Source organism: Corvus moneduloides, chromosome 10, assembly GCF_009650955.1.
Source record: "Corvus moneduloides isolate bCorMon1 chromosome 10, bCorMon1.pri, whole genome shotgun sequence".
NCBI lineage: Eukaryota > Metazoa > Chordata > Aves > Passeriformes > Corvidae > Corvus > Corvus moneduloides.
Genome location: NC_045485.1, coordinates 21,862,764 through 21,882,248, shown reverse-complemented (window position 1 = coordinate 21,882,248; position 19,485 = coordinate 21,862,764).

Below are 19,485 nucleotides of genomic sequence, written 5' to 3'. Positions count from 1 at the left end.
TTTTTGTGGTTTAAAAAATACATAAATATCACCCAGAGCTTGAATCTCACCCTGCTGAAGAGGAAATATTAGCAAATAATGTGAATTTAGGTACTTAAGCAGAGCATCTACAATAACACTGTAATGCCTGAAGGGATATTCTACAATTTTTAGTATTAGTGAAGATAATTAAAATGTTATTTTAAACAGACTGAAATACTAATTATTGCTTTAGCTGAGATTCCATTTATAGCAAGTTACATTTAACATCTCATTAAGAAAGCAAATGCAAGAGGGATCATTCATATCTACTTTGTTTGTGGGGCAGCAGTAAATTCAATTTATCATTAAGGTATTCAAATTAATACAAAATGAGCCAGTACATTTAGCAGAAGAAAACTTCTTGTCTTTTCTGAAACTCAAAGAAGCCAGAAGCAAAGGGAAAAAAACAGTAAGGAAAAAACTCTATTACAGCTCAAATTCAAGGCAGCAAATTACAAGATTTTACTCTCTACACAAGACAGAAACTTAAATAAATAAAAAAATTACTATCAACAAGAAAATCTGACACAGGCTGCCACTTCTCTCCCCATCCACTAAACTATATCATCCCTTGTGCTTTGATGAATTTAAGGAGCAAACCAGTTTTCTTTCTAACCTAAAGATTGCCTGTAGAGTAGGGAATATCTGAGATGTTTGGCAGTTCCCCCCATGGGTTGTACCCAAATATTTTTGCCTTGAACAAGAGAGTACTGGAAAGAGAGAGTTTATGGAAGTAATTACAGAACACTGCAGTTACTCACTCTTCCAACGCCAGCTTAACCTGTTCCCTGCAGGATTCCTGTTTACCCCACACCTCTGAGGACTCAGGTTACTCGTGTCAGCAGGAGTTAAAGACACTTAAGGACAGGAAAAACAGAAAATCTTAACCTTTGCAGGTCAACCTCATCTGCCTCTCAACCAAGACTTGCCATATTTTATGGCCTGAAGACCCAGAGGGGACTCCTAGCATGGAAACTAATGCCAGGGAAATAGAAATCCTTCCTAGCAGTATCCCAGGGCTGTGCTGCCTAGAAATCTTTACCCTTATTGATCCAGATTTCCTCAGAAGAGTTTTGCTCCCCAAATAGCCTACTCCATCTCAGATGGGAACTCGGAGCATTTGGGAAGTGCAGCAGGCTGTTCTTTGGAAGGTTGTACTCCAAAAGCTGTTGTTTTTTCTTGAATCTTGCCTGCAAATCCCATGTCCCTGTTCAAGAATCTTTCTGTGCAGCTGATCATGATAAATTCCTCCCAAAACTTCTACTGTTTTCTTTCTCTTGCTCCTACTGTTTTGCTGCTACTTGCTACCTGTCTTGTTTCTGGCTTTGTGGCAGCCATGCACCAGTCATCTCTTGGGGTTTTCTTTAGGATGTATCTTATTGTTATTTAATTTTGGCTTTTGAAGTACATACCTTAGATTTGATAGAAACTCAGACCAGCCACTGTTTCGGGAGAAGAGCTCACTGGATAGGGCTTGGGTCTTCAAAGACCTGGATTCCTCTCTTGTCTCCAGACCAGGCACACTCAGCAGCTGTGGATAAATCATATCTTTGCACATTTGGCATTAATTTTCAAACCATTTTGAGATTAAGATCATTCATTCCCATGTGCTTGTATAGAACCTGCTACACCATACATGATTTCACTTGAGTTTACTGATGTATGAAGGAATAACTACATTTTGGAGTGGAGATAAAGGCTGACATCAGTAGAACAACTGCCAGTTCTTATTACACAATAATAAAATTGAATCTTATACTATACACTTATTTCTTAGCTACTTCTTTCTTTAAGACCTAGTCAAAATTATCTCCTTTTGTAATGTATAGAGAAAATCTAGCAAATAACCCCTGTTTTTTAAAACCAGAGGAAGTGGGAGGTGTAAAAAAAAGAAGTGATACATGTTGAGACAAGGAACCAGGTTCATTTGCTTATTCTTGGAAGAGTGCAGTGATGTTCTTCCAGGTTTAGAGATTATTTACTTTCTGAAATATGTTTTAGAGAGTGTATTATGGTCATATTCACAATTGGCCTCAGAGAAGGACACGGACTTGGAGCTTATTCAGGGTAATTTAATCAATCTTATACAAAAAAGCAACAGCCAACCATTATGGCCCAAGTCAATACTAAAATGATTTCCCAAAACTCATTTCAAAGTCACTTCCAGGAATCAACTGGTAGCTTCAAAACACTGAGGCTCAACAATAAATTTAATTTTCTCTAAAGTCTGTAATTGAGCTTTTTTAAAATAAAAAATACAGTTTATTGCCATTTCCTTTAATGAAATACTGTGCTTTGGGTGGCATGTCGTGTTCCTGGTAAATCCTCATTTTTTAACATAAATCAATATATTTTGTACAGTTGGTACCACCTCATAGTGACAAGAAATACTAACACAGCTCATTTTGTACAGGAAAAACAAACACATGGCATATATTTAATCTGCCTGCCTACCTACCAGATGGAGAAAAGAAGGGCCAAGACACTGATGGAGTAAGTGTTCAATCACATCAGCTTGGTGGCTTACTTACAAACACAAACAACTCCACTTGCACCTTTGGGAACTCACCATGTTTTCTCCCAACTTCTGAAAGTGCATGGTGGTTAATATTCTATTTACAGATGACACTGATATGTGATATGATCATGAGATAAGAAGGAAATTACATCTCTGTGACTACTGGCTCACCTGGACACCTGTATCATAACTACTTGAGAGCTAAACTGTTCCATTTCATGTACTGAGAATAATGCTGATTAAAAATTCTCATGTTTTGATGAATTTTTCTTATAAGTTATGCAAATATATCACAAGTAACTCATAGAAATTTCATGGGCAGCATCACTTACTTCAAGATGTTTATTCAGGTACAGACAGTGGATATTTTGACACTTCCTCCTTCGCAGGATAAGGATTTGCTCAATGACAAAAGGTGTGCCAGATTTTGTCACATTTTTCGGTACTTCAGTTCCTGTTTAAATCACTGAAATTATTCTGTGGGATAAAAGGATACCCAGAGGAGCAGAGAATGGCAAATGGTTGTCTCAGAATACTTGGTGTTGGTGTGGGAGGGGGCACAGATCCTGTAGCTCTGCTGACTTGTTATTTGTCTGGAAAAGGGGGCAAACTCAACTCTTGCAAGAAAGCAGAGTTATGCCCTGTCTGGTTTGTGTCACTGGGTTGTCACTGATGTCAGCTACCTAAACAATCCTCACAGGCTCTACAAACCAGAGAAATTGGATTCAGGGGGAATATTGGGGAACAAGAAGAGGAGAGAGATGTATTGGAGGCAACAGTTGGGATCATAAACCAAAAAAACCCCACGTATTTTTCCAGGACTGTAGGAATGTCAGTATTTCCCTGTCTCACTAAATGTGTCCAGGAACACCCTGCATATTTTTAAATTCCTCTGTGGAATTATGGATTTTGTCTGCCACTTCTTGCTATTTTTTTTATTTTCTGTCCTATTTGGTTTTGGTTTGGTTTGGTTTTTGTGGGGTTTTGGTGGGTGATGAAAGGAGTGAAAAGTGAGAGAGAGGCTAGAAAAAAGAAAAAATCTTCAATGATCCATTAAAGATATTACTAACACAGTAAATATATACATATGTATATTTATATCTATATATAAAGATGTACTAATATAGGAAGATTACCATAAACTCTACACATACCTTTAAGTCCTGAAAAAAAACCAAAAAGAACAAGAAAAAAAATTTTTGTCTATTTTCTTAATTTTCTGGGGTTCATTCACACAAAAAAAGAAATAGAATCATATGGAAATATCAATGTAAATATGATGCCAAAAATAAGCTGCAAATTAAAAAAAAACCTTTAGAGCAAGTACTTGGTGCATTTTATATTGCATAGTCTGTTAATAAGAATTGGTTTTCAATAAAAATGGTAATCTAAGCAGAATTTTGAGGGCTGGTATAGAAACCACCAGGTAAGGTTCTGTGGGCTTTGCTTTGCAGACAGTAGACCAGAATATTATTGTTGTTGCTTCTGGCCTAAAATCCACGAGCCAAGGAATCACAGTGATGGTGCTGCTGCCAAGTCAATTAGCAGCACATAATCCAGGAGAAAGAATTAATTATCACATATTCACCTTCTGCCTTGACATCTATTGACCTTTCTGTTTGGTCATTTAACTGTGCTAGATTCTTTGGGTGTTTCACCCAAATCACCTCAGCTCTGGCCTCTGGATTCAGAAATCTACAGAAACAAAATCTTTGGCTCTCTTAAATATCTTAACTTGGAAAATGTTGCTGATGATAGACACAGGATTTGACACCTAGTCTTCCCCTCCATAGCTATGGATATGTGGGGCAGGAGGTTACTGGGACCAAGTGAACAGCTCCAGAATCTTGCTTGGACCTCTGAGAGACCTCTCAATTTCTTATTCCAACCTCCAAAAAAAAATTATCCAGTGCTCCTAAGCCTGTACTTCTGGTGAAGACAAATTATTATGACTTTTACTCTTCATAGGGCCACCACAATTTTTTCCCTTTAAAATAAGCTCTTTTTTTGGTTCTTTATGGGTTTTGCACAAAGCTCCCTATGGTGAGCTCAAGCAAAGTGAGGAGCGAGCAGGATATGCAACAGTTCTGTCCCCTCTCAGATTCAATAAATGGATCTATAACAGATGGCTAATTACAAATATAACTATTAACCAATCCTAGTAATGTTTAGCTCTTCCAAAAACATCATGAAGGGGTATTCTGGCACACTGTGTTCCAGCACTGCAACTGAAGTGAGCCAAACACAGTCTGCCCTAGGCTGGTGCAGAGATTGAAAAAACAGAATATCTGGTGTCCTGGTGGCTTATTTTGATTCTCTCTAACTGTGATCCTTTATCAGCCATGGAGCTTTATTCAAGACTAGCAAGGGCTGAATAACTGGATTTTCTTGGCAGGTAACCTTTCTTACTCTGACAATTAATCCAGAAGAAAAAAAAAGGTCTCCTGATCTCCTGTGCGAAGAAATAACCAAGTGATCAAAGACTGGATTCCCTGTCCCAGCACTCCTGCCAGTGTGATGCATATGTGGGCATACTGCTCATGCACCATGAAAGGGCACATCACTGGGTTTTTCATTCATCTGGAAGTTCAATGTGAGCAACTAAGGTCCTGGGTATTCATAAATATGGAACAGATGCCCAATATAATCAAATTTAGCCTGAAAAATTCTGGTGGAAGAAAAAAAACTTGTGCGGCAAAGGGATATGAAAATCTTAAAAGCATGTGCTGTGATGGAGAGGCTACTGCTTCTCCCTGTGCTCGCTGGCCAATTAGTCTTAAACTCTTTCCTGCAGCTCCCTGTGTTCCATGAGATCTTCTCCCCTCTCCCTCCCCTTCTCCTGCTCCCACAGCTTCTGATCTAGGTACTATTTACAGAGAATGAAATACAGATGAGCATCCTGTTAAGCAGATGGGAAGGTTGACTGGGGACTGCACCTTCCTGGAGGAGCAGAGCAGCCCTTGGATGGCTGCAGAGAAGGTGTGATGCCACACTCTGCACATGGCAGGAGCTGAAGGCTGCTGTGGGCTGTATCACAGTCCCAGGATCATCCACATCTCCCCAGACAGTTCTGTTCTAGGTGGCTCATAGCCCTCTTACCCTTCTGAGTAAATCCACCCTTTAGTCAGTGACTTCTGCACCAGGAAGATTTGGAGTTGTTTTGAGGGAGCCAAGGCACTTTTGAAGTAAAGGCAGAGATTCTTATTCTCCATGTTCCTGAGCTCTGGAACAGGGTCAGCCATAGCTGTCCCCTTTCAGCCCTGCATGGCACAGCTGATAAATAGGATTCCTTCTATCTACCAAGAGCTGTTCATTTATGTGCTGCCTGTCCCAGGGAGCAAATCTGAGCCATCCAATTTGTTCACCTCACTGCCCAGGGAACCCTGTTCCCTAATATATTTTGGGCTTATTCCTGGCAGCTGGGCTCAGAAAGGCAGAAGCTGCAGAGAATAAACCGGTCACTGGCTCTGGCTGAGCCTGAGATCAAGAAGAGGAGATGTGCTTTGGATTCTCCGTTACTGCTCTTCAGCTAATGTAAATCAACTTGATTCTGCTGGAATCAGTGGAAATGAGCTGATTCAGGCCATTTATAGTTTCTTCTTGTTTACTTACTGCATCCTAATGACTGCCAGGCATAAAAACACCTGACTGAAGACATTAGACACAAAGGCTTTATACTCTGAATATTTTGTTCGGTTAAAGACTAAAAAAGACGAGGACTTTAACTTCTGATGAGAAAGCCAGGCCCCTGAACACTTAGCACTAATAAGGTGCTTTTCAGTTTCTAAGTGCTTTACAAACATTAATTAATTATTCCTTTCAACAACACTTGGTTATTTTCAGTTACTAGAGTGCATGTTTACCGAGTTAGCTCCATTGGTGCACAGCACATTGTTGGCAGCAGGCAGGAGCATAAATTGATCTATAACCACACGCTGTAATTTGCAGCAGATTTGCTTCACCAAACACCATCAGCGCAGCACCAGAAGCAGCTCGGAGGAGTGACCACTCCTCCCCGTGTCCTGTGGTAGGGATAACCTTTACCTTCCCTGCTACACTGAGCAGAAACAGAGAATCTGTTCACTGCACAATTTAGCTAATTCCACAGAAACATATGTCAAACGGGAGCTTCACACAGCTGCAAAAAAGTAGCAACGAATGTTGTATGTGTCACACAGAAATACCCATTACACTACAGAAATGACACAGAGAACAGGCAGATTTCTGGTGAGGTTGCCACAGTGAGGCAGCAGAATTTCCTGCCTGCAACAGTTATTAAAGATACTAAATAATTCTTGTCTGTATCAGCATGCTGACAGTATCTCAAAAAAAACCGAACCCTTACCCAAAAATCAGCCAACCAACCACAAAAAAGAAGCATGACATATTACCATCCTAACATAGCCAAGGGGAGATGGAGAATGACCAGCAGGCAGGAGCTGGAGTCTCACATCTTTGCCTCAAAATGAGGGTGGTACAGGTTGCCCAGAGAGGTGGTGGCTGCCCCATCCCTGGAAACACACAGAGCAGTTTGGTCAGGGCTCTGAGCATCCTGATCTACTGGAAGGTGTCCCTGCTCATTGCAGGGGGTTGGACTAGGTAACCTTGAATGTCCTTTCCACCCCAAACTTTCTATGATTCTATAATTCTCTGATTCTCTGCTTCTTAGATTCAGTGCTTCTATGATCCCTGCCCTGTTCAAGTCACACCAAAGACGTGACCCACATCTTGGCTTTCTAGAAGGTAACCTTAGCCACTGAGGTCTCATTTCTTTTCCCATCCTGTCTCTCTCTCTCCCCTTACACCGCATGCCAAAGGAAAGCAATGCTTTCTGGCAAAAGGGTTGTCTGGATCTGTCTGTCTCCACTGGAAATGAGGATTTCAGTGAACTGTGACAGATAATAGCAACTATTTACCATGGGCAAGACCTCTGCAATAGAAAACAAGGGAGTTGTTAAGCTATTGCTTTTTAATTAGACACACCCACAATTTTTCCAGGGAACAGACTTCTGACATAAAATGCTGAAAAGCATCCAGTTTATCACGACCATCAGCAGAAACCAGGCACAACCTCCTTCTGTGTCTCCTGGTTAGTGAGGGGCTGGTGCAAGGTAGCAGGACACAAAATGCTGCATGTACCCAAATCTCATTTTACGGAGCATTCAGAGCTGTTTGCCCCACACTGCCTGCCGCCAGCACTAAGGTGATTCCAGATGCTTCCTTTGACTTTCTTCAAACTCTCTTTGCTTGGGGCAATCAAGGACAAGACTTAGTGTCATGTACACGACAGGAATTAAAATTGCAGAGTCAGGAACTAAATCTCTCAGTATCAATAACATGCACTCTAGGAGGGATAAGGAACACCAAACTTTAATGCTCTCAGACATACAGCCTAATTAATTAGCTTTCGTTCACCTTGTTCATATTTAGAGCATTTTGTCTGCAGGTGGAGCTCTGCTGGCACACACTGGGGATGTACTGTAGGTCTCTAAACAGGAAGGTGTATTAGCAAATAGACTCTTTTGCCTGTATAACTGCATCCATACCTGGGCTTTTGCAAACACTGCTATTTTCTAACAGTCCTGCTCAGCAAATCTTTCAGCTGCATGAAAGGCCTGAGACTGGTTACTGAGCATTACCTTCAACATGGGTGTTCACAGCTCCCAGCATCCCTCCTGAAAGAATCTCACTATAAGTAATATACAAGTATTTACTGGAATCAGGAAGAAAAAAATCAGTCTATTTTCAGTCTGAATAGTTTAAATTGGGCTCTGGGATTCTTTGATGCTTTGGTTGGGAAGAAAACAAAACCCCCTTCTGCTGATGAGTTCTAATTTGCCTCCATCTATGCTGGGTACAAAGAAACAGTGAGGTAATCAGACACACTTCTGTGTCTGCTCTGCAAATACACCCAGCCCTCATTTGAGAAAATGGCACGTTGCACACTGATGCAAATAAAAGATTTGGGATTTTATTCATTCATCCCAAAACAAATGCAAAAATAATTTCTTTCCTGAAGTGTTGAGAAACAAGAAAGTCATTTTAGTTAATGAAATACAAACAACTCTATCTATGGAAATACAATGTAATTTTAATCTAAAATTTTCAGCTTCTGATATATGATTAAATTCCTACTTCCGATTTCAGGAGGTTGCATGCAGTCACAATTTTTCTTAACGTTAACAAATAGTGCAGAAAACAATTAAAACGTGTGGTATTCTAAAGGATACCTTTTCATTGCTTATAGACACTTACATATCAATATAATTTTGCATTGATCCTCTGTAAAATATTTGTATCTTAAAAGTACAATGATTACTGTAATACCACATGTGACCTCAAGATAAACATAATAGGATCACAGATATAGGCTAAGTAGCTTCTTGCAGCAAATACGTTGAGAATTACACAAAGGGAAGAGACCAGTAATATGCAGAAGCTGTATAAAATCCTTCCTCCAAGGAAGGGACCCAGCAGGGTAGTGGTTCATCTCTTCCAGTAACTATTCTCCATTGCTATCCAGAACTAGAACTTCTAGAGCAAGGCGCCAAATCCTCATGAAAAATGTGGAATTAGATGGGTACAGTTAAAATACCTTTCCAATATTCCTCAGGAAAATATGTGGCTCGTGCTGTGAAACATGAGAGACTTTTATTCCTTTCTGAAACTGGGATTAACAGCCCCTGGTCTCAAGCTCATTTTGAATAATTCACCCATGGATGTTCTCTTTATTCTAAATATCGCCAAGTTTCAGACTTTAGTTATGCTTTTGGTCCCTGCTACATTCCTGGCAACAAAAAACACCAACTAATTTAACACATATCAAAATTATTTTTCTCCACCTTTTGAGTTCACTGAGTATTACTTACCCCCACATGAGAAATGCAGCCAATTAATACAGTCACCATAGCAATGACTTGTACAAAAGCATCCAAGCCCAATAGCAATTTTCAACAATGCAAACCTGTGATTTATTTATGCCATGTAAAATTCCTTTCACCTTTTTTTTTTCTATGCAGGAACCAAGAGATAACTTGCACTTGCTTCTTACAATTTTGTAGGAAAAAAGAGCAGGAAAGAGGAAAATAAGAAACATGTTCACTCTTGCACTTCTCCAAATGTGGGTGTTGGATGTGTTTGCAACATAAGTAGTTGCAGCCGATTGGCACCAAGCCCTGACACGCTCCCTGTCTAATAAAATGTGTTCCTCTTGATACCAAATTTGAACTGGGGGAACTGGCTTGATATATTCTACATGTAAAATATGTTAAACACCCTAGACATTGAATATGTGAAAAGGATCATTATTCACAGGCTTCTAATCAAAGCTTTGTTTCATGTCATTATTTGTTTGGTTTTACATGATTCCTTGCTTGAGTGAAAATGTCTGGCGCTGAAAATTGTCACATTTCTCTCAGAGAAACAAGGCAAGGAAAAGTGCTGCATTCAGAAAAGCCCAGGCATAATGGCTTGTTTGTTTGTAGTTTTTTTTTTTTCTTTTGGAAAACTCTGCACTGTTTGTTAGGTTTTAAATTATTGATTTATTTGGTGATTTACTTTGCAGCAAATTGAAGTCATATGCAAGCTAAATACAGCTTCACTTAAGTTAATTATGATGATGGGGACTATAAAGATTCAGAAGTAGACAATTGCATTTACTTGACATATACACTATAAGCCAAAATATATCCCTCTTCCACAACACATACTCTCACTACAGAGTAAATGTAACTTAAACCACATTTATTTCATTAACAGCTGCGATGTCTCTGCCTGTGAAAGCTTTTAGGTGCTATGAAACAGCAGCATGGAAATATTTTAGGCTCTCCTGGTTTCCCTGTAGGGAGAGATCACCCCCATGTTGATGTGGCCACAAAGGGTCTAAACCAACAAGTGGGGCTCCATGACGTCCCCACCTTTTTTCACTGAGAGCCAAAATAAAATCAGTGCTTTCCATGTGAAACATTCACTGAATTATCTTTCTTTTTCTGTACTTGTTGGGGACATAGATGTTCCTCAGAAAAATAGATTTGGAAGATACGAATATCTGGATGGAAAAACTGGAAGCCTGGCATGAGCTGGTAAGAGCATGGAATGTAGGCTGCAGTGCACAGAGAACTCACCTGTACCTCACAGGTCAGTACCTGGAGCTTCAGGTCTGCTCCCATGGCTTTCCCAGAGAGAAAGAGTTTGACTTTTGGTCTTGATTTTCTAAAAATAAAAATACACCACAGCAGAGATCTGCCTCAGGATCCAACACAAGTAATTGCACACAGAGCAAGATGCAGACGATCTGAAGGCAAGCCCAAATTCTGTCCCAGATGCACAACAGATTTTGGCATGCTGGCTACTGGTTTAGGTATATTACAGCTAATGTTTAAACTGACTAGGCAGGATACTTATAGCAGCATAAATCTGAAAATCCCAATCCAGCTGTCTCTGTACTGTCAAATCCATGCTGCTGTGGGTGTCCTACCTGGTCAGATTCCAAGTTAGCATGAACAGCCAAGGTGCAAACACCTGTACTGTGAAACAAATGATATTCCGAAGCTCACCTCTGCATCAGGGAATGGGGAAGAACTGGGGTTCCAGTTAGTGAGAGCCAGAACCACAGAATACAAAGCATCACATTCCCACACTCTGGACCAGCCTTACAGGAGAGGTCTGGGAGCCTTGAGATCCTTAAGCAACCACCTCTGAAACTGAGCACCTGAAAGCTCTGACTAATCTGAAAAGAGATCCTTTCCACCCAGAGCCATTGCTTAATGAAATCAGTATTCCAGTCAGCTCCATCACTAGAAAAAGCAGCTGCAGTATGCAGGGGAACATATTCCGTTTTCCCAGCTCCATGTGCTGGCATTTTGCAAATGAAATTTTCTCTGACTTTTAGGCTATATGAAATCTTGAAATTAAAATGAAATATAATTGTCAATGAACGGAAAGTAGCACTTTTTGGCCAGCTCTATTTGTACATATAAAACAACCTAGATGTCCCAAAGTGTCTTTCATGCCATCTTGAATTATTTCCCTTTTTTTTTTTTTAATTGAGATCTCCAAAGCCAGCTGCTTAGGGGTTTTCAATGCCCAAATTCCCACCCATTATTTCATTTGACACTCAGATCCCTTGAGAATCACTGAAAATTACTAAACCTTAATATCTGTGTGAGACTTCCGAACAATAGCTACGATGAAGAAACTGGTCTTGGCACTAAAAACCAATGAATATGTAAGACAAATTGTATCTGGAGAGAGCAAACACGTTTAAACAGGCTACCAGTACCATCTTTCAAAAGATATCTAAAGTAAGCAGCATACTCTTCAATAGCTCAAGGAGTTTATAGTCAATAAATTTAACAGGTTGCAAAAAAAAAAGAGTCAAAGCTAACGTACAGTATGTAAATGGAAGCTGGAGTGCACTCTTCTTTTCAACCTTAGGACAGAGTTAATAGAGGGGAAATGACAAAATACGTAAAAAGAAATACACAGGATTTGACAGAGTAGGTTTTTTTTCTTTTAACTTCAAGGCAAACTACCAGACTATTTTGGTTTACAGAAAAATCAAACAAAGAACTTCTATCAGTTTGCATAAAAATCTCATTTTCAGCACTGGAAAGATTAGGCTTCAGAGCCTTATTCTGTAGTTTCATGAGGAGGATTACAAGGGAAGTGGTGAAAGTGATGACCTTGTCAGGGATTAGCTTCTACAATTGTTTGGTAAATAGTTGTGTTTTCTATGCTTATGGATTAAGATATTCATTGACAGTTTCTGTAAACTAGTGAAATTTATGGATATTTTCAGTAATAGGGTGATAACAGCAGCAGTATCTGACAGCCCCATTCCTGCCTCTTGACATTACCCACGGTGTTGTGATGATCAGCCTGGGGAGCCGGATCCTCAGCCTTGCCAGATTTATTCACAGTAGCTCAGTGTTTCTGTGACAAAAAATGTCTCCTTTTGGAATTCCCTCTATTTTACAGTTGTATGGTCATGCTAAACGCAATGTATTGGACCCATTTGGTCCTTTTTGTTTTTCAAGAGCTACACCTGACTCCTCCCAGCTGACCTAAAAGCACATAGGAGTGTCCTTTTCGCTGACTTACCCCACACATTGACAGCTACCCTTGGTTAAGCTGCCAGAAAACTGAAGTAGCTCAACTGTTCCCACTGCGATTTTCTTCCTTCAACTTTTTTTAATTTGTTGTTTCTAAAAAAGTCTTGGTAAGAAGACAGGAACTATGCATGTGGGGCAATCAAGACCCTTGTGCTGGCTATGACAAACCCAGTCTCTGCTCTGACTAAATGGAGACCCTTTGGATTGAAAGCAGCTGCTCTGAGGAAGGCAGAGCAGAAAATGCTGTGGTGGCCAATATCTTAACACAGAAGGTAACAGGCAGAAGGGCCCTCTGAGTAGCTCAGTATTTCTGAAGACTCTCTAGCTAGCTTACTCTTCCCAAGGAAGTTGAAAATAGATTCACCAGAAACAGTCACCTGCTTGTCTCTGTGCTTGTAAAATGTAAAACGTTTTCTGTTTACCCCGATGGTATAATTTAATTTTCCAGATATATTGGAACCTATTTATTGTGCAGGATAATGAAAGAAGAGGTTTACTTTGTTTACTTGCTACTACTCAGAGTAATCTCTATTGTAAAATAACTGGATAGAAGAGTAAAGACAGTTTGGTGCATGAGAGAAACATTCCCATGAGTGACAGCATAGCATAAACTTGGTTAGTTTGTCTCGAGCAGTTCCAGCTCGCTCTGGTTGGGTTCTCCACACAAAGCAAAGCACAGTCTTCTGGCAAAGAAATGAGGACTTACAGCAGCCTATACACATTTTGTTGCACTTGTTAATATATAATTATATTCAACAGAGAAAGATTTCAAAGTCCTAGTCTCTGACTACCTCAATCATTTCTACTACAGATGCAACATGTTAAGATTTTTCTTGAACAAGATTATCTGTCAAGTCTGTTAAGCTGTGTGAAATAGTGCCTGGGCTTCTGCTCTCATTTTGTGACAATGGAAAGTGAGATAAGCAGAGAGAAAAAAAAAACTGGACCTGGATGGAGGTTTTTTGGAAGTATAGCACAAAAGTAGTTTTAGACAGGTCCAAAACTGATCATTAAGCCTTCACAACCATAGAGATGAGTATTTGTACTCCCAGTGTGCAATTTCTTAGACTGTCCTTGGACAGCAGCGTGTGCCTGCGGTGCTATACGGGTGTAGCCAAACATCATGTAAAGCAGTCACACTGGCAATGGCAGAAATCTCTCTTCAGAAGCACAGAGCACACAGTTCAAGCTGCAAAATTCATTCAGAAAATTAAAAAAAACAAGCAGTTTAACCTGTGCTGACCTCGGTGTTGCTTGAAACGGTTTAAAACCTAGGTTATGTTTGCCCTTAAGTTTTGTAGTGGTGGAGACACAAAAAAGCTGAGCTTCAGCTTGGTCTGTGCATGTCAGCAATTGGCAAAAAACGTGCTGTCTACCTCTGATCAAGGGAGAGGTGCTGGGACACGCACAGGGTATGAATGATGTGCTCTCAAAATGGAAAAGTATTCAGAACTAATCACCCAGGGAACATAACAGGCTAATCAGAAATTCCAATAGAAATAGATATCTTTCAACAGACATAAAATAATCCCTTTCATGCAGTTGAGCTGAGAAATCTTTATCTCATGTAGGTAATGAAAAATACACATGCACTGTGATAGACGTAGTTCTGCATATGGCTAGAAATTCCTTTTCTTGTAATTACCTTTTCTCCCCGTTCATTCTTAGTTTAACATAGTCATCCAGTGGACAGTTTCATGAAGACAACCTTAAGAACAGAGACCTCACTGTTTCCTAAAGAGAAAACAAAGGTTTCTCAGTGCTATATTCACCATAGCAAATACCCAGGTGATTACCCCCACAACCTAACTGCACTGGCTGATTTTAGCAGGAAAAAGCAAAAGGCAAATATACTCTCTATATGCACAAACTGGGAAATATACAGGAGGATGCTGTGCTTCCAGAAGGCATTTAAAAAAGGGGAAAAATTAAATGCTTTGTCTTTTCTTTATTGTTGTTTAAAAGGCATAGAGGAAACCCTTCTTTTTCTTTTAGTGCACTTTACAAAATTTTATTTTCCAATGGTTTTGGACCCGTTAGAGCTGCTTTTAAAATCTCAGTGACAATTTCATATTCTAGAAGGAATCTGAACATGTTATCATGCATTCCAAAATATACCAACTTGCACAAAACATTAAATAAAATCTGGCTCATTACACTCATAAACCTAGAAACTTTAAAAACTCTGCACTCTTTTATGTAAACTCATTTACTTGTCTAATCTATCTAATTCAGTAAAGAAACACCATTTTATATATAACCATAATAGTTTCATTATGCCATACTTATCACAATTTATAATTCTAGTTAGGCAAGCAGTATTTGAAGTAGATGTGTTCTGTCTTTGCTTTGTCTGACCTTTGCCATTCAGTGACCTGAGAAAAAAGTCAATTATTAAACCAAATTATTTGAAAGGTAGTATTCAGTTAGACAGAAAAATGCCTCTCAGACAAATGGTATCATATATAATAAGCAAGGTCAGATGAAGACAGGATATTTAAAAACAGGTAATGAGAATCATTTTAGAATCAATAAGGTCAGAAAAGACCTTCAAGATCATCACGTTCATTGAGATTTTATCTTTCTGAACAAATATATATAAATAAATGTTGTCAGTGGTAGAACTATAAATAAACTTGCCTTGTCTTTTCTTACAAGGCGGATTCCAGTATCTGTAAACATAAATTTGGAGTACACGCTCAGTTTTGGTGGCCAGAATGGCAGTGATGATCAGCTGCAGGAAGACAAAACTGCCGAAGTAGTGAGAGTCCCAGTTTGGTGGAGAATACTGAACGGTCTCTTAAGCTATTTATGCAGCTGACAGACTTTGAGAAAAGTACTGGAACAAACTTCCTGCCTCCCAGGCCCATCACCGACACAACACTCTGGCCAGACCCCAAGCAAGTGGCAATTGCTTGGAGCACTGTAGCACATGGCTGTTCTCTCACTGAGGACCTAAGACAAGCATTTTTATTTCCTGGAGCCCTAAGGTCTTCAGCACGATGACATGGTGATGGTTTTACAGGTGAGCACTATCTCACAAGTGACTGGATACAGACCTGTTCTCAGAGAACTGCTCACAGGGCCATAAGTCTGTGTCATCCTCCTTCTATCAAACCCACACACATTGAAGAGGCCATAAAATCCATTCAAACTAGGAGACTTGTCTTATCAGCTCACAAGAATGAAGCTCTGCAGGTCAAATCTTTATTCAAAATTGGATTCAAGTATCTTTGAAATTATAAAATTATGAGAGAGCTGAGCATTGTCATTATCATTAGCAGCCACCCCTGAAAATGCTTGAGAAACGATGCCAACAGTTCCTTGGAAGGAAGTTAGAGAGATACCGCAATTACCAACCATGTTATATCATTTAAGTATATATTTAGCTTAATTGTGGTAAAACTTGATAGTATTCTTTTGATTTCATAATTACTAGAAAAACTGCAAAATAAAACATGTCTTGGGGGACTGGGAATTTGATGTGGTTTATAATCAACAACATTGTTCACAATGACAGATCTGAGTATACAGAAATTATTTCACATTGCAGTACTGGTGCTAACACTTGCTTTTCCACTTGCTTTTTCATTACCATTGCAAAATAGTTTTCCTAGACAGTGCTTATTTTAGTCATGGCAGAAACTAATGAATTTTTCAGACTTGTGTCTGGGTTTTATTATACTCCTATATAATCTTTTATTATACTCCTACAAAATCTGGTTTTTATGTATTGTACTATCAAAGAGGGGGCTGAGTATGCCCTTACTTCCCTTTGAATCTATTTTACAACTTTATAATTCAGAAATTTAAACTTCTCTTGACCCATTATGCACCACTCACCTCTAAGTCTGGCCTTTCTTCTCCCTCTAGATCACTGTGAAAATTATTGGAGCTCCAGGGGCACCCAAAGCCTCTCTTCTTTGGCCCTGTTGTACTAAACAATGTAAAAACAAGGCTGTAAGCAGTCCCATTCTCAAGAGCCTGCAGTCTGGTATGTTTACAGGACAGATTTTAGCAAAGTAAAGAGATGGCTGAGCTAATTCCTTTCAAGCTAACATTTGTATCTCTAGTCTGTACTAGAACGTAAGCACGATCTAAGTTGGTAAGACAAGGGAACTAAATAAGTGGTAGGAAAAGGAAAACTCAAAATTCCTCTCTTCACAGAGCTGACATGAATGTGGGTATTCACAGCAAGAGACCAAGCAGAGAAAACAAGGGATTTTGTGTGAGCAGCTGTCAGTCTGAACATCGTTTTGCCCTTTCTCAAAACTTGTCCTTTGAAGAGGTATAAACACCACTGGGGTGATTCCCAGCCCTGTCAGATCAGAGCTGCTGGAGAACCTCTCCATAAGGAGAATCCTGTGGCTGCCCTGGTGCACAGAGAGGAATCCAGAGCTGAGTGTATTGATTGGCTTCGTGCTGTTGTGCAGAGGAATGTAAAGAGATACAAAAATGTGAGAGGGAAACAGGAAGTCTGCTTGGTTGATACAGCAAGGCACCAGCAACCAACAGACTCTAAACCCCACTCCCTGTTTCTTCTGCTGCTTTCACTCAGTTTATTTTGCTCCATAGATCAATCTCCTTATTGGAAAAAAGACTGACAAAGGTCTTCCTTACCTCTGCCTTGTTGTACCCTGTGTCTGTGGAGAGGGAAGATACTGCAGATGTGAAATGTGTGATTGCTTTTGTGGACATAGGGGTTTCCTGTTACTGATTAGGTGGAGCCAGCTCTTCCTCTATATCATGAGTACTGAGCAGGCAGATCCCAACACAAAAGTTGTCTGATACGAAGGTGTGGAGAGGGCAGACCTAAGTGAAATACTTTCCGTATGCTCTAAATTTGCTTTTTCTTCCATGTAGAGATAAGGTTTGATTGAGCACCACTTAATGCAGAGCAAAGGAAAGATACTGTAGGAAGGTAGACACTGTGGTGAAGAAGAACTTTAGAAAATTAAATGCAGTTGAAACAGTAAAAACAGTAGAAAATCGAGATTTTCCACGAGTAAAACAATGGGGTTTTCCCTCTTATCATCTGTTGTTACAGATAAGTACTCCTTACCTCCTCCATGCTCCCCTTACAGCCTCACATGTCTAAGGTCCTGGCTGGCTTTTTTAGTAACACTAAAATAGGAGCAATGGAAAGGTAATAATGCTGGTATTTGTAAATTCAGTTAAATCATTTATTTAACTTGAGGGTGGATAACCCTCCCAGCTGAGAGCCACATAATCATTGTTTGAGACATGGACTTTGTATTTCAGAATACCAGAGGAAAAGCCAACCATGGGAGTATTTCCCTGGTGAAAGATGGTCACTGCTGTAGTAGGTCCAGATCTGCTTCAGAGCAGGATTAGATATGCAACAGTGTCCCAGGGCAGCTCCAAACAGACAGGGATGTAGCTGAGGAGAGCAGTGACACTCACCTGCTATTGCTTCAGCTTGAAATCTGCCAGATACCTAATAAACATGCAAAAACCTATTGGTCAACTTGTGCAAGCTCTGGGAAGAAGAGTGAAAAATGGGGAATCATGTGGAGAATGATATAAAGGAACATAAAGCTATCCCATAAGAAGCCAAACTTTTACTCTGTGTTTATGGCAGTGATCTTCACGTGAACATCAGTGCTGCACTAATTTACAAGAATGATGAATGCCTTACTACAGGTTAAGGTAATGTGACAACTCAGACAACATTGCAGACCTCAGTTAATTTCAAATTACATAAAAATTTTGGCATATGCATACTTTAAAACCATACTTCAAGCAGCCAAATAGAAAATCATACCCTGCTTTTTAGTAGCATAACCGATAATTTATTTTTCATTAACTGCTCAAGTTCAATTTTGATACTATAAAGCTAAATGTATTTTTTAAACTTTTACTTTCATCAATCATTTGATTTTTTTTCTGACACGTGGCATGTCTTATTCAATGGTATTGGCTGATCTGTTTTTAAATAATATTCTGTTTTCTAGAATACCAGGAGGATTGGATTTAGACATCTTTAAAAATGTAGTGACAGCAATTTCAATCAAAAAATGAGAGGAAAAAATACAATGAATAGCAGCAACTGAAACAAGTTAGAAATAAGGAAGGCAAAAGCAGTATTGGAATACTTTGATTTCATTCATACTGAACTTTGTGATGTTGTGGAAGACTTGCGTGGGCCTTGTATATGAGTTAATACTGCAGTAGATCACCATTGCCATCTCCTGGTAAATAAAACATATAACTGTATTCTAGATCTTTTTCTAAACAGTCATATATTGCACAACTGTAGAGAGATTACACCATAAATAGGCAATAAAGGATTTAGAGTATTTATTGTGAAACTATCATTGCATTTTTATTCTTTGCTCACATAAGACCTTTATAAAGAACTGCATTACAGTTGATAAATAGTGGTATTTGTTCCAATGCACTCTTTATGCTGAAAAGAAATACTGCTAGTTATGACTCTGTAAATTAAGGTGAGACGATGGGTTTTGTTGTGATTGAAACAAATACCAGCACTGCTTAAGGAGAACTCCCCATAACCAAAACAAATATCCACTCAGAGAGAAGGTGTTGGTTCCCCCTGTGCTGTGATGGGACTGTGCCACAGTAGTTAACCAAAGCAGTGTTCAACAGCACCAAGCCATGGTACCCAGAGACAGTAGGGACTGTCACAGCAGTGACAACAGCAAGCTGTCATTTCACTTTCTGGTATTTCTAATCCTTTTATTTAATTACCACTGTCATTGTCCCTCCTGCTGTCATTTCCCATTCCACTCCCTCTCTGCCATAGCCGTTCCTTTTATGTCTTTGTGCAGCTACCTGCAACCTCCTGACAAA